The sequence below is a fragment of the Sus scrofa genome, chromosome 6 (assembly GCF_054392235.1).
Source record: "Sus scrofa isolate SSC_HxYL_T2T_F1_AM1 chromosome 6, Sscrofa_HxYL_maternal_Yorkshire_Landrace_v2.0, whole genome shotgun sequence".
NCBI classification, from domain to species: Eukaryota; Metazoa; Chordata; class Mammalia; order Artiodactyla; family Suidae; genus Sus; species Sus scrofa.
The window spans coordinates 114,114,021-114,136,043 of NC_139388.1; the positions used below are offsets into that span (position 1 = coordinate 114,114,021).

General features: G+C 42.6%; 1 protein-coding gene and 1 long non-coding RNA gene across 7 annotated transcripts in view; both read left to right on the plus strand.

Annotated features, from left to right (window-relative positions):
- Window positions 1-22,023, plus strand: part of LOC102159243 (uncharacterized) — a 360,278-nt gene that overhangs the window by 292,665 nt on the left and 45,590 nt on the right. The window contains exon 7 of one of the 6 annotated variants that reach the window (XR_014807777.1): window positions 3,396-6,295. The exons of 4 other annotated variants lie outside the window; for them this stretch is intronic. The gene's annotated coding sequence lies outside the window, so the exon portion shown is untranslated. Of the gene's footprint in view, window positions 1-3,395; window positions 6,296-22,023 lie in introns of those variants that run through there. One more of the 6 variants, XR_014807779.1, reaches the window with a different exon arrangement.
- Window positions 1-22,023, plus strand: part of LOC146402773 (uncharacterized) — a 341,109-nt gene that overhangs the window by 62,496 nt on the left and 256,590 nt on the right. The gene's annotated exons all lie outside the window — the stretch shown is intronic.

Sequence of the window (22,023 nt, forward strand, 5' to 3'; positions counted from 1 at the left end):
TTTGGGACTTGAGCCCAGACTTTGACACAGAAGTTCCATCCTACTTCTTATTATACTATAACCCAAATGAGAGAGAAGACACATCTTGGGCAAATAACATAGTATACTTGGGTCTACTTGCTTCATGTGGACAAAAACCAAGATTAAGTTAGAAAGTATTTTCAATTGTTAAATTCTTCATGATTTTATAATGTGCTGATGACTGTAACAACCTTAAAGACTTTAATCACCCAGGCACCAAATCCGAATGTTTTTGCAGCATCGAATAGAAGTATTCTTTGCAGGGAAGAGGCTAATAAAACTTTTGCTTTGCATTCTGAATTTAGAATTAGCAACTGACAATCCCCTTGGAATTATAACTCTTGCATTGTTACACACTAAATAGCTACACTTGTCTTGTTAATAAAATCATAGTAATTGAGTAGCATTTTCATTAAGACAGGAGTGTGGTTCATTTTGTAGATAGATGAAAAAACAACCTGGAGATTCCATAGAAACCCTGTTTTCCCATTAAGGTTGTGCAGAACCCATATTAATGGGAAATTGTTTCGAACAAACATATGGGCAAGTCGCATGCCCTCGCCCCCTCTGGGGTCAGCACTGCATGAGCCCTGGGGGTTACCAGGTGTTCTTCAGTTTCTGGGTTGCCGTCTTAGCTGGCAGAGTGGTTGCGTGTCTCTGTGTTAGAGACCTGCTTAACAACCACTGAGTGTGTGGTAGAATGGCCCCCGATCTAACAGCATCCCGGAGCAGAAGTGGACACAGATAGAGCTTCATTGAAGGTGTTCTCACGACCACACTACATAGTTAAGATGCTCCACAGGGCTCATCAAGCAAACTGCATTGTGATCTAATAGAGCCCAATGTGGAATCCAGATTCTGGGTTTGGTATGAATTCTTTCTCTATGAGAAGGAGCAGAGATGAACTAAGGGATCTACTAGGGTGGTCATCGGGAGTAGACACAGCTGTTGGTGTGTTCATGCTCCACCTGAAAGGTGTGTGAACTCTGGGTGCATCCTCTGAACACTTGTATCTAGTGACAAAGCTGAGGTCTTCCTGCTGAGTGGCAGGGTAAGGGTAAAGACAGTGGAGCATCTTGGCAAGCTGAACAAGGGCTCTCTGCTCCTAAGTGTGGAGAAGGATGAGGGCTAAGTGGCAATTTGATGTCCAAAGAAGGGCCTTCATGTATATTTGCACATACTCTCAATATAAAATAAAATTAGGCAAATATAAAAGTAACCTAGGTTGTGGACCAGTTAATATTTCAATAGAGACTAAGGTACCATTATAGAACTCAAACACTCTGCTTCTTTGAGTCATAGATGCCATCAAGGTATTTAGCAGCATAGCACTAAGCTAGAAGGGAAGTTTCACAAATCTAAGTTATAGTTCCTACTCTCCAGAACCTCAAATTCTCCAACTTAACAATTTCCTTGGTGAATATTTAGTTGGTAACATACCAGGTGCTGAAGGGACAAATAAAGATTAAATCATAATCAAAAAGTACAAAATTCTAGTTACAAAATAAATAAGTCATGGGTATACAACATGGTGACTATAGTTAGTAACACTGTTTTGTGTATTTGAAAATGGCTAAGAGAGTAGGCCTTAAAAGGTCTCATTACAAGAAAAAATTTGTAACTATATGTGGTGCCGGATGTCAGGTGGACATTGTGATCATTTTGCAATGTATGCAAATATTGAATCATTACGTACACACTTGAGACTAATATAATGTTGTATGTCATTTATATCTCAATGGGAAAAAAGAAAGATAAATTGAGTAGATGTTGCTTTCAAGTCGTGATGGCCTGGATTTAAACTGTCTCACAAAACTTACCATTCTTATTTGGCCTGTGGTAAATGTGTCCCCCTTTCTGAATCTCAAGACTTCAACAGTGCTAGAGGAGTGAGGCCCACCTTTTGAATTTTGTGAGGATTAAATGAGACTATGCAGACAAAATTCTTGGTGTGTAGCAGGTGTGCCATAGGTCTGATTCTCCAGGAAACAGACATAAGATTCTGCAGAGGTGTGCGGGGTGTGTGTTGGGGGTGATCAGGGCAAGTCTTGAGAGGGAAGCAGGAGCGGTTGGAGGGAGGAGCTGACCTGCAACAAAGGGCTCAGCCCTACCCACGGGGAACTCCCAAGTTGGTGGGCTTTTAGAGATGTCCTGAGTTGAGGGTGCCAGGCCTTTGTCCTTTGATGGCCTCTACTGATTGTGGCTCCAAGGAGGAAGCATCAGCTTGGATGAGGCAGCTCCCATCACCTGAGAGCAATTCTCAGGGAAGGACCTGGCTGCAGGTTCTCAGCAGGCAATAGCCTCCCCCGCCACGTCTGTGGAAAGGTGGGATCTTGGCAGAGTACCACACCACACACTCAGTGTGAGCTTCCTTCTCTCTTCTGCATAACTCAAGATGTCTACAGCTCAGTGGAGGTGATGAGGCACAGTATAAACTCTGCTACGTCCCAAGGACATGTGTCTCAGTAGAAGCACAGATACATTGGTATGGGGATCAGAGAAACAGGAGAGAGTTTAGCTGGGATCACTCACAAAAAAACTGCCTAGGAAAGCAATTCTTCCTATGAGGCACAGATTAGGAGCACAAGTGATTTCAGAGGCAGGGTTTCTCAGGAAGGGCCAGAGATGGTAGGCAAAGTGCTGTGGCTGTGTGCTGTGGATCAACTCAAGGCGATCCGTGGTCATGCCATTAACAATGAAGATTCCAGCATCCAGTAGGACCTGCTGGGTCTGAATTGGGGACAGGCATTTTATAAGCCCCCTAGACCATTCTGATGCACACTCAAAGTTTGGGGAACTCTGATTTACGGCTTCAATCCACCTTAATCATACCCATTCCTCAAAGCTCAGGCCCTGTCCTGTGTGGTTATTTTGTTGAGTACTTATGATACAAACCAAGGTGCTGCACTCATGCACAGCAATACCCTGGATTCTCTGCCATCAGGGGCTCACAGTATCATGGGGGTGGGAGCAGGAATGAACATAAACCATATGGAGTAAAAACTGACAACTGTTGTTCCACAGGTGGATGACTTCTGAGTTATAATTCATCGGTTTACTAGCATTGTGGTTTGGGAAGGTACAGAACAAAAGTAGGGGACTAGGTTTGGATAACAGAAGAATCTCCTATTCCTCTTGAATCAAGGGAAATAAATATTTTAAACTTCTTAGTTCACTTGTGAGTGACATGTAAACTTTTCAATCTTAATATAATCTTAAAATTGCATAGTTTAGAACCCTTTCTTCCCACCCAAGTAGGCATGTACCTCCCAAAATATTCTCCCAGTTATTCTGCCACACCCACCCACAGGATTAGCCCACAGATGGCCACCAGCAGTTTGCATGGTACTCACCATGTTCCTTCTTTCCTGCAGCTTTTGAAGGAGTCCATTGCCATCAGGCCACTCAAGGAAGACTCACCATTGCCACAGTGGTCAGCCTAGTTGCTTCTAGAGCTGTGGCTCTCAGCATGCAAGAGAGAAGCTGGGTCTATGCACATGAGCAGACAGGATAGGCTGTTCTTGTCTGGGTCTCAATCTGTCCTTTGAGTCCAAGGAAACTCTGCTTATGCTCAGAGTTTCAGAGTCTCCCATGAACAATTTCTGGTATTCACTTCTGCCTCCAGTCTGAAATTCATGAATCTGTCCATTTCTGGCTCTCATTCATCTAAGCATGGGGCTCCAACCCAGTCCAAGGGGATAGAGAATAGGGAATAGAGACCTGGTCATTCCTCATTGTTCTTCTCTCCTCTCAGGGAGAATGCATCTCTAGAAGCAGCAGCCTTCTTGATACCATTATGACCCCCTCCCCTTGCTCCTCAGAGCAATAGTGTCTCAGGACTGTCTTTATTCCAGCAGAACCTCTTTGCCTCACCTTCGCACTGCTACAGTGTCCACTGAGGCACTTTTCACAAACCATCTGGATGGGCTGCTGACAGCTAGACTCCAGGCTCCATCTCCAGTGAATCAGAAAACTGCTTAAACTTTACAATAACAGATTCTCTGGTTTCCATCACCTTTACAACGGTTTACAATGTGCTGGGGCCAATTCAGAACTCAAGGTGCTTGTCCTTCCCCTCACCCCCCAGCATCATAGCAAGGGAGAAACTTCCCACTACAGTCTAGGGAGTTGGAGCTGAGGGCTAAGGTGATGGCCATAGTGGAAAGTCTAGTCTCACCTCCCACAGGTAGCTTTGTGGATCGCAATATTTTTGTTAACAGTAGTAAGGATAGGAGTGGGTAAAGGAAAGTTTATATGATTATGGGGGAATTTGTGAGTAGGCAAACTCTATGAAGTTGTAGTAATAATTACCATAAAAGCTAACATTTGTGGAATACTTCTTATGGGAAAACTACAGTCCTAACTCTGGATTAAATGAGATAAGGGATCATCTCATTAACATCATCTCAATATTAAGGAAGAGGTATTATTATATCCATTCCCCTAAAGGAATGCAAGTTCCATGAATACAGGGACCTCATTTACCTGGTTTCTTAGGCTGCCCTGGGACTGAAATAAGTACCTGACACATAAATACTGAAATGATATTTGTCAATTGAATAAATGATCACCCATGTCTTATAGATGAGGAACCAAATATTAGAGAATTTAAGTAACTTGAATTAAGCAGTCAGACTCCAAGTCTAGTGCTCTAAACCACTCACTAGACCATGCTATGAGTTCTTTGGTTATTGAAAGGTGAATAGAAAGCTGAAAAGTGTGTAGTGAGATTTTAGAAAAGTTGGTGTGGGAACTAGGAGAGGTGAGTGGCCCTCCAAAAGTAAAAAGATTGCCATAGATTAGAAAGCCTAGCAGGCACTGCCATAACTGTCAGTTAACAGTTGTGAAGGAGACAGCAATTCATTTAGAGTTTGTCTGACTGGTTAGCCCTCAGAAGAGGGAGGGGTGTGTGTGTGTGTGTGTGTGTGTGTGTGTGTGATGTGTTTTGGATGACAGAAAGTGGGTAAAATGTGGGGAAAGTGGTTAGTTAGGTTGACAGAGTACCAGACAAGTTTCCTAACAGAGCATGGAAATGAAATTATAAAGTTGTATGTATGAAAATATAAAGTTGATTGTATAAAGTCTAAGCTCACAGTCAATGGCCAGTCAATGGAAGAGTCAGGTTAAAATATGCATCCAGTCCTGCTAGAGTCATCAAAAATGCATCCAGAGTCCCCCAGCTATGGAGGCGGTGTGTGAAAACTCCTTTCTTATCATCTTATCAAGATAACCTTACATTTCCCAGGCAGACTGGCCCATAGGTTGCTTTTTACATAGAGAACCTGTAGCGCTAGTGTTTGAAATGGTGAAATATGCAGTGAATAAAGCAGGAAGTGTGTAGTAAGGGCCCTCTCCTGTTCTTAGGAAGCCACTGTTTTTGTTTTTGTTTTTGTTTTTTGATCTTTTTAGGGCCACACCTGTGGGACATGGAGGTTCCCAGGCTAGGAGTCAAATTGGAGCTGTAGCCGCTGGCTTACACCACAGCCCAGCCTTTGACCTACACCACAGCTCATGGCAAGGCTAGATTCAAGCCGCATCTGTGTCATATGCCACAGCTCACGGCAAGGCTGAATCCTTAATCCACTGAGTGAGACACTTTTGTATCTACACTCAGCATCAGCATCTCTTTCTCAATTCTTCCAGGAATGGGTGAAGGAGAGGGAGGACCACTAGAGGCCTCAGAGCTTGGTCAATTCCTTAGTTGCCTGTATAGAGAGAGCCCCCACCCATTACTCAGCCCAGATCTTGATTATCAGACACCAGTTCTGCAAAGTTGGCAGGACCAAGTGAGTGAAATATACACTGTCTTGAGCACCTACACCACACTAGTGAAAATATTCTGGTCGTGGAGGGAGCACAGGGGTGAATACAACCCATCCCTGCCCTCAACAAGCACAAGGTCCTGGAGCAATTCAATCTGATGCTGAGTGTAGATACAAAAGTGGCTTTCTTGGAATTCCTGTCATGGCTCAGCGGAAACAAATCTGACTAGTCTCCATGAGGACACAGGTTAGATCCCTGGCCTCGGTCAGTGGGTTAAGGATCCAGCTGTCTACTTGTTCTGCCAATTCTCACAAACTAGAAGACCCTCCACTCTGGCTTGTTCCATCAGTGATAACAATGATGGTTCGACTGCTCTTTCATTTATTGTCACTGATGTCTCCAGGGGAAATGCTTTTGACTTAAGGTTGAGAAAACTCCAATTTCTTCATTATTGGTGATTCATTTGTACTATCCTAGAGGTCTGAATAAAAAGAATTTAAGTGATATAGCATAATATAGTGGGATTCCACATTTTTAAAAAAGTGTTTGTAATATATTTATTTTTATCTATCTACCTACCTACCTACCTATCCATCTATCTATATCTATCAGTCAATCATCAATCTATCCATCCACTGAAATCTTGTACTTATTTGTATCATTGTTAGATTAATGTCTGTCTCCCTTACCACATGGTAACACTTCAAGAGTGCAGGAACTGGATTTGTTTCATTCACCTAAGTTAGCTCTGTTTGGAACAATGCATGGCATGGTAGGAGCTTGTAAAATTTTGTTGAATGAATGAGTGGTCCTTGTATACCCTGGTCACTGTTCATTCCTAATGTCTATCTCCTTGTCTGTCCTACTTATACTACAATGGCTTTTAATTTAAAAAAAATTAAGATATATTTCACATACCATAAAATTCATTCATTTAAAGTGCACACTTCAGTATTTTTGTATATTCACACAGTTGTGCAACCATCATCACTTTCTAATTCCAGAACCTTTCCATCATCCCCCCAAAAAGAAACCTTGTACCCATCCGCAGTCACTCACAATTCCACCTTTCCCTTTGCCCTGTGCAACCACTTCTGTCTGTATAGATTGGACTGCTTTGGAGATTTCAAACTAGTGGAATGATACAACGTGTGATCTTTACTGTCATACACATTTGGTATGTTTTCGAAAGTTCATCCATGTCTTAGTGAGCATCAGTACTCCATTCTCTGTTATGACTTAATGATATTCCATTGCATGGATATACACATTTTGTTTATCCATTCATCAATGGATGGACATCTGGGTTGTTTCTCCTTTTAAGCTATTATGTATAACACAGCTATGAACATCCGTCTACAAGTTCTTGTGTGAACATGTGTTTTTAGTTCTCTTGAGTATATCCTAGGAGTGGAGTTGCTGGATCATTTTTTCTTTTATTTTTATAGATGTCTTTGTAGTTTTTTTTTTTTTTTTTTTTTTTTTTACTTTAGTTCACTATTTCTTCTTTCTGTTTTCTTTGCTTAGGACATTTGTTTTCATTTTGTTGTAGAGACCAGAACTCCAGTCACCACCTTATTGTGCCTCGCTGTGTATGGGGGCTAGCTGACTATAAAGTGGGAATGCGGACTCACTGAATTATGGGAGTTCTCTTCTGCAGGCAGATGTTTATTTCAACCAGGGCTATACCTGAGTATTGGGAACAAAACCAACAGAGCTAGTCATTTCACTCTCTACTACTTACTGTTACCTCCTTTGTTTCCAGGAAGTCCCCAAAGAACCATCTTAAAGATGGTTCAGAGCACCAGTGCTTCTTGATAGCACATTTTAGCAAAAAGCCCATGGACCAGCCCGACTCCACAGAAAACAATGGAGATATTCAATTCTTCTTTGCAAAGGGGTGATCTGGAATCTTGAAGCTTCTTGCTGATGGCTGTGCTGATCATCCGAATACTTTTTGGCTGTCAGCAAGTCCAGTGTAGTACTGGGGAAGGATAATGCCTGATGCCCAGTTAAAAGGTTCCAATCAATGAGAGGAAATTCATCTATGCAATGGAAAACCTTTCACTGTATCTGACAGAGGCAGGACTACAAAGTCATATAGAAAAGAACAAAAATTTGCTTGCCAGTTCCCTGAACGGTCCCTTTTAAGCATCGAAATTTCCAAAGCTGGAGGGGAGTAGATCTCAGATGCAATCAAATAGGTTATTAATGTTTTAAGGATGGCAGAATCATAAAAGTTAAATATAGATAGTAGCTATTGAGCTTTCTAATTTCTCAACTGCCAGTACTCACCTCTTCCACCTTCTTCTCCACATGTTCAGATAGGTTGTCAGGTTTGGTTGAAAAAGATGCCTGTGACTGGGCTTCCTCCTTTGATACAAGTGTCTCTGGTAAGGTTTGACAGGAAGTTGGCCAGCGTGGCTTACTAACTCATGGACATGAGAGGTGGCAGTGAGGATGTTCTGGTGTGAAGCTCAACAGCAAGGCAGTGCCTGCTGGGGGAGGAGCAGCTGGAATTCACAGCTTCAAAGACGTTGGTAGAGGCAGACAGAGAAGTGGAGCGTCTTTTATTTATTGGGAGCTGGTCCTGCGTGCTTGGTCATTATTAAAGAAGGTGGCCACCCATTTGATTTGATTTGAGAGGTGCCCGGAGGCCCTCCCTGTCCTCTTTAGCTTGTGTGTGGTTCTTGAGAGTCCACTGTTAACAGTATTTTTCTTTGGGTTAAGATATGATTCCATATTAAAATGCAAACACCCTGGGGAAAAGAATACATTAACCCTGATAATCATTCACCTTGATCTATATTTAAGCATCAGATCCTTTCCAAATAGCATCTCCCAAAGACAAATTTTGATGGGACTTTGGTTGGAACAGGATAGTAAGGTGGAGAGGAAAAGCCAGCTTTGCAGAGAAGTACGATCTGTGGAAAGCTCTTGTCTCTAGGAAGAAGTTGCTTGTTGGGGAGGAGGACTAAGGAGTGTGAAGGGCAAGTCCATGCATCCCTTGGGCATTGACTCTGGCCAGTTCTGTGGTCAGTTTTCAGCCCTGCACATCATGCCCACCGATGGCAACTGGTTCAAGATGTACCTTGAAGTGAACACCGGGGCTGACTCTATGCATTCTTCTCTCTACCCAGCCGCTCTCTGCCAGAGGCAGAACAGGACAGAGAGAGCAAAACAACTCTGCCTCTCCATCTCATTTGGAACTCCGAGTGCACTTTCAACTTAATTCACACCGATGATGGTCCAGCAGGAATCTGCGTCTGCAGACAACCAGAGTCTGCAGCCAGACTTTGTCCCAACATGTGGCAGGCAGAATAGTAGTGTCTGCAAAGGTGTCTGCGGGGTCCTCATCCCTAGAACTTTATGTGACAAAAGAGACTTTGCAGATGTCATTAAGTTAAGGACCTTGAGATGGGGAGATTATCCTGGATTATTGGGTGGGTCCAGTGTAATCACATAGGTCCTTAAAAGCAGAAGCAAAGCGTTACTTCCAGCTGTAGTCAGAAAGAGACAGGCTGACAGAAGAAGGGCCAGAGAGATGTGAGGCTGCTGGCTTTGGAGGTGGAGGAAGGGGGCCATGAGCCAAAGAATGCAGAAAAAGGAAGGAAAAAGATTCTGCTCTTGAACTTCCAGAAAGGAATGCAGCCCTGCTGACATCTTGATTTAGCCCAGTGAGACTTGTATTGAATTTCTGACCAAGAGAACTGTAAGATAGTAAATCTGTATTGTTTCAAATGTGTGGTGGTTTGCTAGAGCAGCCGTAGAAGACAAAATATGATTGGGAAGCTTCAGACAAGTTAATCTCTCCGTGGCCCTCACCCTGTCCTCCTTGGTCACTTCCAAAATGAAGACTCTTACCATGCCCCCCTTCCCCAACATGTATTCCCCCTTAGTGCTCTCCTGCCTCAACCAACTCATCCACCAAAATATTTCTGTTCTGCCCTTTGAAACCCCTTTCAGTGAATACTAATAGATGCCATCGATTGAGCACTTCTTTTAATATGTTATCTTATTCACTTTTCATACATTATAAGGCACTTAGGTCTTATGTAAACAGAAACTAAGCCTGAGAGAGGTCAGTAACTTGCCCAAGATCTCCCAGTGGGGAGTGATGGAGGTGGGCTTCAAATCCAGATCCACAGCCTGTTCTCAGCCTGTATTCCAGTGCATCCCAAAGGCCATGTCATAGAACAACAGCTTCACCAGTGTGAATGTGGGTTAGGAGAAGAGCTGATTGCATGCCTGTGGACCAGCCCGAACTTTGTGCTTCCTCACTGCTGTCTGCTGAGGGTTAAGTCCCCCCTGGGCTCCTAATTTGCAGACTCTCCCCTCTCTACAACTGCCGTCCTACTGGGGCTTTCTGTCCATGCAGTGGGTCAATCTGGTGCTCTTGCTTCATAATCCTCTCCTCTGGTGCCTTGGTCCTCTACCCACATCTCTAACCTACCCGAGACAGATCCCCTTTTTGGAATGCTAGCCTCCACTCTGCAGCGCTCTGTCCAGCCCCTGCTCTCCTTCCTGCTCCCCACTTTCTTTGTCCCCTCAACACCTTCTCTTTCCAGAGCCCACCAGTTCCTTGGCTCCCCTTCCTTCCAAGTCTGTTAGCCTAATCCCGGCTTTCCTAGATGCACATTAGACTCCCCTCTCTCACCCCACACTGCTAAGCATGGAAACTCTGAGAGTGGGGGGCAAAGTGGGGATCAAACCTCCCCTGCTCATGCTGACACACAGCCAGGGTTGACAACCATGCTCAAAAGCAGCCTGGACCCTTGGGGGACTTCTCACTCTCTCTAGCTCTCTTCTTGTTTTCTTCCTCTCTCACCCTCACATGGCCATTTTTCTAAAATCTGGGTCAACCTGACAATCTGACTTCACCATGTTTTAATTAGGAATTCTTGCCTTGCAAGTAATATAAACCACCTTCAACTAACCTATGACCATTTTAGAAGAACTTTCTTGTAAGAAAGCTGCATGGATGCCTAGAAGCAGAGGCAGAGAACTAAGGAAGTCAAGGGCATCCTCTATACCATCAGCTTCTTGTCCCTTTTTCCTCCTGTTTTTCTTTTCTTTTGCTGCACTTTCTTTTTCTGTTTTCCAGTTCTTGTGCTAAGAAGTTACCACCAATAACTTCTGAATCCACATTTTGAGAGAAGGCTGACTGAGATGGGAGTTTGGAGATTCAGTTTTAAATTCCTGAGAAAGAGATTTGGACACCTCCACCCCCCGACCCCCACCCCACTCCCCCGAGACTGGATCCATTTTTTTGCCCCACAGCCAATCAACCGTGCCAGTAAAGGTGGTGTCAGGTGGTGTAAACGTGGCTGCTCCCCAAATAACTCACATCCCCACGTGAATGGAAGGGATAGGCATAACTTCAGTCCTCAGGAAACTAGAGACAGGAGGATGAGCTGTGCGGCCCCAACACAGCAGGGTTGCTGGATGCCCTAGAGGAAAGTGCCCACATATGAGAAGTGGTACCATTGCAAATTTTGTTTCACAGCGTCAGCTGGGTCCCTGACAGAGTCTAACAATCCCTTTATTTCACCTGGCATCAGTAGTTTCTCAGTCACCTAAGCTGCTTCTCGACCTCCCCATAGGCTTTCCACAACCTCCCAGAAAAAGTAAAACCACTGGGCACAAAGTCTCTCAACTCTCAATTACCTCTAGCTAAGAAGCTGATTGACACCGCACCTTCAGTCTCACATCCTTTCTCCAGTCCCTTCCTGCTCTATCAACCCATTCCTCTATGGTGTGTCCTCATCTGCTCAGCCCCCAGGTCCTTACCTCTAACTATAATCATGGTCCAAGGTCAAGCTTCTCCTGTAAACCTCCCTATGACCCTAGCTCTCTCTTTCTTAATTTATAGTCAGACTTCTACCTTCTGATTTTAATTTCCAATTTCATCTTCAGTACTTTCAATCTGGCTTCTGCCTATCCTCACCCCCACCCCTGCTGCCCCACTAAGGTCACCAATGATCTGCTAATTGCCAAACCCAAAGGGTGATTTCCAGTCTTTGTCTTAATACGGCTCTCTGCTGCATTTGACATGAATTTCTAAGTATGTCTTGAATCACTTCTTTTTCTTTGTCCCCATGGCCATGCCGAACCCTCCTCAAATTTTCCCGGAACTCTCCTAATAGTCCCCTTAATGGCTTTCATGTTTTTAGTTTTACTCAGTTCTTCCTACTGCTATAAGTTGTTTTTTTTTTTTCAAAAAACAAAAATCTGATCAAACCACTCACCTATTTAACATGCAGCCCACCAAATAGGTTCAACTCCTTACATAGCATATATGGTCTTTTATGCCATGAATCCACCAGCCAGTCCATCCACCTCTTCTCCCCACCCCCTCCCCTCTGCCTCCTGTGACCATGAATATCTGGCTGCTTTTAGTTCCCACAACAAACACCCTCTCGCATGTACTGTTCCTTCCGCCACATGCCCGGGCATATTTCTGTTTCTACATTTCAGCTCCAAGATTGCCTCTTCAGTGAAGCCTTTCCTGACTGCTCCAGGCAGAATTCATTGTTCTCTTCTTGATTCCCAGACCCCTGTATATTTCTCAATTGTGGGGCATCCCACATTGCATATTTATGACTTTTTTACACGTCAGCTTTCCCCCCAAGATCTCAAGTTCCTCAAGGCCAAAAGAGTGGGTTTAATCATTCTTAGTCAATAAATACGTGATAATGAATACATGAGAAGGGCTATCCATGGAGACTGGGCTGGAAAGCTGAGGAAGGGAGGCAACACTAGCTGACCAAAATGGGGACCATCTCTCTTGCCACCCTTGGAGTCTGTCTGGTGTTGGGTACTGAGATCTTACCTGTTTGCTTCAGTTGCATATTCCCAGATGCATGTAAATGGCATCTCCCCATTTGCATCTGCTTTCTTTTATAGCACCTATCAAGGTATCACTCAGCTTCTTCTGGCTTCTACCTCTTTACTTTTCTCCTTAAAATCCAATTTTAAAAAGCAGGTTGAGGAGTTCAGCCACTGAAAGATCTTCATTGATTTATTTTGCCTTCCTTATTTATTAATGGGACCACTTTCTCCCTGATATTTCTTTTTTTCTCTCTGATGTATTTGTAAAAGCTCTGCTCCTTCCTTTTAACCCCTCCACATTCGATCACCTCAGCCCCTGGGTCTCCTTCTCTCACCATCCATTTAACTCTAGTTGAGAAACTTTTATGTCTCCGTCCTGAAGTCCCTGTGTCCAGCAATGTTCTCATATGATTTTAAACCTTTCTATTGATGCCTAAGAAGTCAAACTGATGACTTCTTCATCTCTGCATCTTGTTCTCTTTAACACTCTATTTTTTATAATTTTTACTTTTTAAAATTAATTTTTAAATTGAAACATAGATGATTTACATGTCGTGTTCATTTCAGATGTACAACACAGTGATTCAGACACACACATTCTTCTACAGCTTTAGCATAGCTCTTGGTTAGCATAGTGGTTAAGAATAGGAACTTGCAGCTGGACGGCAAGAGTTTAAATCCCAGCTCTACCACTTACTGACAGTGACCTTGATCAAATTCTTTCAACACTTTGTTTCCTCTTCTGCAAAAATAGGCTCCACAATAATGCCTACCTCCTGAGGGCCATGTGAGGAAAGTTTATTGAAAACCATAACATACATAGAAGGGCACCAGGCATAGAGCATACCCTCTGTGGGTCTTACTTCTTTCTACTGTTTGACTGTCACCTCTTTCCTCACTTTTCCTATTCTCTGGTTGGTTAGCATGAAGCAGTCAGGATCGACTCTTCTGAGCAGGACATTTTTCTAGGCACCGGGTATGTCACCATCAGAGGATAAACACAGGCATAAAGAAAAGCCACACCTTGTTTATGCACTTTGGGGATGATAACAAAAGAAAAATGGGAGTGACATTTGATCAAGCACTTCGGCAGTGCTTTACATAGTTTATCAGCTATCATTTCTTTCTTTCAGCAATTGCTTAAGGTTGAAATTATGATCTTCATATTTTAGAGAGGGAGAAATTAAAATATAGGAAAGTGGAGTTCCCATCGTGGCCCATCGGAAACGAATCCCACTAGGAACCATGAGGTTGTGGGTTTGATCCCTGGCCTCACTCAGTGGGTTAGGGATCCGGCGTTGCTGTGAGCTGTGGTGTAGGTCACAGACGCGGCTCAGATCCCGAGTTGCTGTGGCTGTGGCATAGCCCAGAAGCTGTAGCTCTGATTCGACCCATAGGTTGGGAACCTCCATATGCCACGGGTGTGGCCTTAAAAAGCAATAAATAAATTTATGAATGAATGAATGAAAGAAAGTGAAGGTTCTTGTCTCACATCCCACAACTTGAATTAGCAGAAGTGGAATTAGAACCCAAGTTGGCCTGGTTGTAAAGCCCAGGCGCTTAATCACATGCCTCTACCTTGTCCCAAATAGAAGATTGTTGTATCATTCTGTGATGGGAGATGAGTGTAAGAAGAAGGAAAGGGAACCAGGCATATTATTGTTCTGGTTCTGGGCCTCCTTCCCTGGTGACAGGGAAGGAGGCCCAGATAAATGGGGGGTATGTAAAATTGGGATAAATCTGAGTTAGTACTACCTTTTGTTGTTGTTGTTGTTATTTTTTTTTAGAGCCTCACCTGCAGCATATGGAAATTCCCAGGCTAGGGATCGAATAGGAGATGCAGCTGCCAGCCTACACCACAGCCACAGCGATTCAAGATCCAATCCGACTCTGTGACCCATACCACAGTTCATGGCAACACCTGGTCCTAACCCACTGAGCAAGGCCAGGGATCGAACCTGCATCCTCATGGATACTAGTCAGGTTCGTTACCGCTGAGCCACAATGGGAACTCCCTGTTTTTGTTTTTCTCAAGGAGGGGGGTGCAACAGAAAACACACGACCCCAAATCTGACAATTTATGGTAGCTCATTGAATGTTGGGTGAATACATGAAAGCAGAAGAGCAGCTAGGGTAGGGGCAGTGACAGTTCTCTGGGAGCTTCCCTGGGAATGGGGATGGGGATGGGGATAGGGCTGTGGATGGGGAAACCTGGCAGGAGGTCCTAGGGCCAGTGGTTCCTCTGTTCAGAAAGTGTGCAGGACACCATGGCAGTGGGGACATCATATGGGGCTAGAGCTGGATGGGAGGAGACAAGGTCAGGGGGACCTGCTGGGGCTGCCTGCTGTGCTGGCTGCTGGGGAAGGTTTGATTCAGTGGGAAGAGTGGGGCAAGGCCACAGCCTCCACTTCCCTTCTCAGTGATGGGGACCAGGGTGGTTTCATTGATCCTCTCTTTGCCCCATGAGGTATGGTGTGAACACTGAGGGGCAGCAGGCTAGCCTGGGCTAACCCCCACACACGTGCATGACTGATGGGCCCAGGGGACACAGTGGCTCATTGGAGGTGGCCAGGTATACAGGTGGGCCTTGTTGTTAACAAGGTGACTCTGGTGGCCCTTCTGGAGTCCAAATTCTGTGCCATGGCCTAAAGAATGTTCTGGACTCGGGCCAGGAACACACTTCTCTCTACTTCTCTTTTGTGTTCCTTATGTGAGGAAGCTCATTTTTGCTGCAGGTCTTTGCACTGCTATTTTGTCTGCCTTTAGTTCTTTTCTCTGACTCCTAGAGGGACTCTTTTGTACAAGTCGATTCTCATCTGTAGCACCTCCCCACTGCCCAGTCTAACACAGTCACTGCCCAATGTCAGTCTGGATTACATCACCCAGTTTTAGTTTCTTTATAGCATTTATTGTGACTCAGAGAATCTGGTTTGCTGGTTTCATTGCTTAATTTGTCTTTCCCATGAGTCTAAGCTGTGGAGAGAAGAAACCTAGTCTAATTTGTTCATTGATCTGGCCCCAGTTCTCAGGGAAGTGCCTTGCACATAGTAAGTGCTCAGTGCATATTTTTGGAGCAAAGTGATAGATCTAAGCATCATTCTTGGTGCCCTTGACTTAGCCTCACATGAACACACTCAGTCTCTTTTGCTATTAAATTTCTCTGCTTTCAGGTTCGGAATACTAGAATGTAGTTTTATAATGTGAAGCAGTACAATTTAATTGAATGCAATGCCAGGAACAGAGTTGGATTTTTGTAAAATCATAGAAAGGGTAACTCACATGATTTTAATATACTACAGTGTGATTTACTGTAAAGTGAAAAATCAGGTTACCAAGAAGTACTTTTATAAATATTATGTTTTCTTTTTTCTCCATGTAATAAAGAGAAAAGCCACCTCGATGCTCATTTGGGGTTCAGCACTTAAAAAGTTCAAAATTGAGAATCAGTAAGGGAAATTTGATCTGGCCTATTCATTTGGAAATGTTCCTATGGAGAATTTCCTGTTCATGTTTTTACTGGTTAGAACACATTTTAGTTCTTTCCTGAAGCAGCTTTCCTTTCTCTTTTTTCTTATTTTAAGGAAACACAATCAACCCAAGCAGTGTTTCTCAGATGTCTTAATCGAGACGCTATCACCAGGAAAGCCCCATACATCCTCACGGTTCTAGCCTTCATCTTGCTTTAGAGCAATTCATTTACTTATATTTTTTTGCTCCAAGTCCTCATTCTTTTCCTAGTCCCATTTCCTCTATTGCTTCCAGGACATCGTATTTCTGTATCCTTCCTATATTTGAAATCTTTTTTTTTTCCATTTTTTTAAGTTTTATTGAAGTATAGTTGATTTACAATTTTGTGATATTTTCTGCTGTACAACAAAGTGATTGGGTTATACATATACACACATCTGTTCTTTTTTCAGATTCTTTCCACATGTAGATTATCACAGAATATTGGGTAAATTCCCTGTGGTATACAATCCTTGTTGGCCAGTTGTTCCATATACCACAGTGTGCATGTGCCAATCCCAAACCCCTAGTCCATCCCACCTCTCCTTTCCCTTTTGGTAACCATAAATTTGTTTTCAAATTATCTGTCTATTCTGCAGAGAAGTTCTTTGTTTTTGTTTTTTTTTTTTAATTTTTTTTGTCTTTTTGCTATTTCTTGGGGCCACTCCCATGGCATATGGAGGTTCCCAGGCTAGGGGTGTAATCGGAGCCGTAGCCACCAGCCTATGCCAGAGCCACAGCAACGCGGGATCCAAGCCACGTCTGTGACCTACACCACAGCTCACGGCAACGCCGAATTGTTAACCCACTGAGCAAGGGCAGGGACCGAACCCACAACCTCTTGGTTCCTAGTCAGATTCGTTAACCACTGCACCACAACAGGAACTCCTCTTTTTTTTTTTTTTTAAGATTCCACATGTAAGTGATATCAGATGATGTTTCTCTTTCACTGTCTAACTTCACTTAGTATGATAATCTCTAGGTCCATCCATGTTGCTGCAAATGGCATTATTTCATTCTTTTTTTATGTCTGCGTAATAGTCCACCATGTATATTATCATGTCTTCTTTGTCCAGTCCTCTGTCAAGGGACATTTATGTTGCTTCCACATCTCGGCTGTTATGAATAGTGCTGTAGTGAATATTGGAGTGCATGCATCTTTTCAAGTTATGTTTTTTTTCTGGGGAATTCCTGTTGTGGCTCAGCAGTCAGCAAACCCAACTAGTAGTCTATGAGGACACGGGTTTGATCCCTGGCCTTGCTCAGTGGGTTAAGGATCCCACCTTACAGTGAACTGTGGTGTAGGTAGCAGATGTGGCACAGATATGGCATTGCTGTGGCTGTAGCGTAGCCCAGTAGCTATAGCTCTGATTTGACCCCTAGCCTGGGAACCTCCATATGCCATGGGTGCAGCCCTAAAAAGACAAAAAGACAAAAAAAAAATTATGGTTTTCTCTGGATAGATGTCCAGGAGTGGGATTGCTGGATGATATGGTAGTTCTGTTTTTAGTTTTTTGAGGCACCTCCATACTGTTTTCCATAGTGGTTGTGCCAGTATACATTCCCTCCAAAAGCTACACTTGAAATTTAATACAATAGTCCACTATCTAAAAGCCAAAACTAAAACCCCTTCTCAAATTACCAAATGACTTTCAAAAGTTCTTCCTATGTCTTAGTCCTTGAAAATATATGATCTTGGAGTAACTTTGTATTCCTTTTCCTACAGAAGCATCTCATGAACAGTGTCCAAAAATCTCCAGTCTTTTGGAGACTGGAGGCACCCCTAAGGCCTTCCGAGTTTCTCTTGGGTCTTGGCCAGAAGGAAGTTTCTCTTGAGCGCCTGCAGAAATTCCCACCCCTCAGCCTCTGCCCCTCTCACCCACAGACCACAGTCTTTACCTCTGCACTGGGCCTAATGAAAATGCTTCCTGAGCCTATGCCAGTCTGTTCCAGCATCACTCTCCTTAGTGGAACAGTCTAATTTTTGCCTCCTAAGGTAGCAGATTTGCCCGGAGGTTTCTCCACAGGCAACTCCCTACCTCAGGTACAAGTGTCCATGATCCCTGGACCTGTGGCCCCAACCTCCTCAATCCCTCACTTTTTCTAGAGCAGTTAAAGCCAGATGGATTCTTTAAACTTATTCCAATACTTTTAAAATAACGAGACTTTCAAAAAGGTCTTTAAAATAAGCCACTTTTCACTAACAATATCGAAGACAAGATTAGGTAGCTTCTTTCATTCAAAAAATATGTACTGAAAGTCTTACATGTGCAGGCATTGAACTAGAACCTGGGGAATCCAAATGGACATGAAGACTTGAGGAAGAGAGGCACTGATGAAATATTCACTTAGGGAGGTGTACTTAAAATAGTGATAAGTGCTATGAACAGGGTGCTATGAGAGAAAGCAACTCATGTGATTGACTTTATTTAGAATGCAGAGCCAAGAACTCACAGAGGAAGTGGTTTTCAACTGAAACCCAAAAAATTGGGTAGGAGGTAGGAAAGCAAAAGAGGTGGGAGTGTGGGGATAATTCATCTGGTAGAAGAAACTACATGCAAAAGATCTGAAGGGGAATGAGCTTATCTCTGTGGTGGAACTTATGAAGTCCAGGGCTGCTTGAGAAGAATGAATCAGTCAGGGAGCATGGGAGCAATGAGATGAGGTTGGAGAGATGGTAAAGGGGACTTTGTAGACCATGTTTGGAATTTGCATTTAATATAAAAATGAATGAAAGCTATTGGTGGTATTTAAGAAAGGAACTGAAGGATCATTTGAAAAAGATCTCTCTGGAAAATGAGTTGGAAGGTGTAGAGTGTGGAATCACTTAGAAGGTTTTTGAAGGAATCTTGGTTTGCAGGGGAGGTAGTAGACATTGGGAAACATAGAATGATTCAAGAGATTTTTTCTTGGAGATAATCATGAGGGTCTTCAGAGTTAGAGTAAATGTGTGGAGTGTGAGATGGTAGTATGGGAATAAGCCTTGGATTGCTGCCATGAGTCCTTGGTTGCATAGAGAGGTCCTCCAGTGATGCCAGTTAAGATTTGGAGGGGAACAAATTTGGTGGCTTGAAATCGAAAGCTGAATTTGGGACAGGTTGTATTTGAGATGTCTTGGATACCAAGGGAAGATGTACTCATAGTTTATTACATACATGTGGGGAGGAAATAAAGCTTTGGGAACATTAGCATAAAGATAGTATTTAAAACCAAGAGCTTGAATAAAATTGCCTTGGGAAGAAATAAAAGAAAAGAAAGCTCTGAGTATCTAGTTTGTTCTCATCTTCATGATGCTAAATAACTGGTCAGTTTCGTTAAAAAAATTAACGATTTCTAATTGACTTGAACTGTCTGTTTAACTGGATTGACCCATTTGTCTGGGAGCCCTAGAAACTCCTGATATGTAGCTGGCTGCATAAATCAACATTTCCCCATTCTTTCTTAGAAATCATCTCCCATAGCAATACAAAGAAAGAATATTAATTCAACTATCACTCATCTCTCTTCTTTTTTGGTGAAACTGGAAGATAGGTGTAATCTCTGAATTCCAAAATGTATGAAAGAGCTGTTGAAAGGAGCTGAGGTGTCGTAGAAGCCACATGGAAGAAAGTGAAGGGAAGAAACATGGAGACTAGAGAGAGGACCCAGTGGCATCAGGTCCCATAAAGTGGCAGGAGAAAATATTTCTTTGTGGCAAGAGGCTCCTTCCCAGAAGATGGATCTCTCTCTTGTCTCTGAACCTGGTGTGTTTCGGGAAAGCAGAGAGGCGGGACCATACAGAGACTCACATTGTGAGTGCCATATTGGCAGGAAACCACCATGTCTGCAGTAAAGAAAAAAATCTTTTGTTTATAAAACCTGCTGAATGGAAGACTACCCTGACTTCTCTCTCACATACAGGAAACTCCTCAATAGAATTGGTCCTGGGCAATCTAACTTTTTCAATAATGGGCAATAAAAATAAATTAGCACAACATTGACATAGGATTTGAATGAAAACAGGTGAAACCAGTAGCACCATAAAGAAGACTTATCCAAACTCTGTTAGTTTTATATATAAAAATTATGACTGGATATTTTGCCATAGTGTTTAAAAAATGAAGTAATTGCCTTTCTGAAGGAAGATCCCAAAATAAATATGGGAGAAGTCAGATAAGATATGGCAAGGAGATGAAGTACGCTAGCAAGAAAGAAAACAGACATCACAGGAATGAAGGCAAAATTGGAAGGAGCATAAAAAATTGATACTACTGAACACACAGTAAGGAACAAGGAAATAGAAAAGAGAAAAGCTAACACAATAAATGGAAACAAAATAAGAGTTTAAAAGGAATAAAGAGAAAAAAAATAGATATGGAATACAAAGGGCAACCCCAAATTCATAAAATTGGAGTCTCCAAAGACAAAAACCCAAACAATGAAACTTTGAGAAATTGAAAATATAACATAAAATAATATAATAGAACTAAGATTGCTACATCAATCAATATAAATGAGCTTACCTCACCCACTAAAAAAGCTTAGCTAAAAAACCCCCAAAAAACTAGCTCTGGACAGGAGACAGCCCTAAAACAAAGTGATTCAAAAAGGTTAAAAATAAACTAATGAAGAGTTCCCGTCGTGACTCAGTGGTTAATGAATCCGACTAGGAACCATGAGGTTTTAGGTTTGATCCCTGGCCTCGCGCAGTGGGTTAAGGATCCGGCATTGCCGTGAGCTATGGTATAGGTCGCAGATGCAGTTTGGATCTGGCATTGCTGTGGCTCTGGCATAGGCCGGCGGCTACAGCTCTGATTAGACCCCTAGCCTGGAAACCTCCATATGCTGCAGGTGCAGCCCTGAAAAGACAAAACAAAACAAAAAAAACTAATGGGCAAAAATATATGGGGCATATGAAAACAATAAGAAAGCAGACACTGAGTTGTTAACATCAGACAAGGTAAATTGCAGGCCAACAGGCGTTAAGTCAATGAAGGAAATTAACACTACTAAAGTATGCAATAAAGCATCATGAAGTTATCACAGTCATGACAGCTGTACACTGAATTCTGTAGTATTACTATTCATAAAGTGAAAATAATGGAAAATAAAGGAGAAAAAGATGGAAACATCCTAAAATGGTAGACATTAAGGGTTTCTCAATTGGACAAAAGCTAAGAAGGAGAGCAAAATGAAGCTAACACTTAAAAACGAAACTAAAAAATAAAGCACACCTGCAGCTAACACAATGTAAGTCAACTATACTCCAATAAAATTAAAACAAAACAAAAATCCTTCCATAAGAAATTTAAAACTAGCTCTAACAGCTTTGAAAAGATAAAAACTCAAGTTAGAAAACATTGATAATTTAAAGCAGCACAGATTAGAATCTAAAACATAAACCCAAGCAGTAATCAGAAGAAATGTTATAGCCATAAAGCCATAGATCAATTAAAAAGAAATAATGAAAATAAGTGAATTAGGGAGTGGTATTTGGTAACCCCATGAATACACACGCTCAGTCTTCTTTGCAACTAGAATGATATCAAATCCTATTAAATCGAGAGCCAATTTTGTGGTCCTACAACCCTTGTCTAAGTGCACGGGTGGATGTTTTTCATTTTGAAATATTTGATAGTCTATCTTCCACCACTTTTTGGAGATATAGGCTGAAGACTAAAAGAAGAGGTAGCTAACCACTTTTCTTCTACTATCGCTCCCTGGTGAACATAAGCTTAAGAGGTAAAGGGATGCCTGGGTCAGCAAAGAGATGAAACCTCAAAACAGGACATTTTAGGAAGGTTTGTTTATACAGGTGTAGGTAAGGACAGTGATTTTCAACCTTGGCTGACATTAGAATCACCTGGAGAGCTTTTAAAACTCATCCATGTCCCTGGTCTTTCCTTTTATAGCACTTTATAA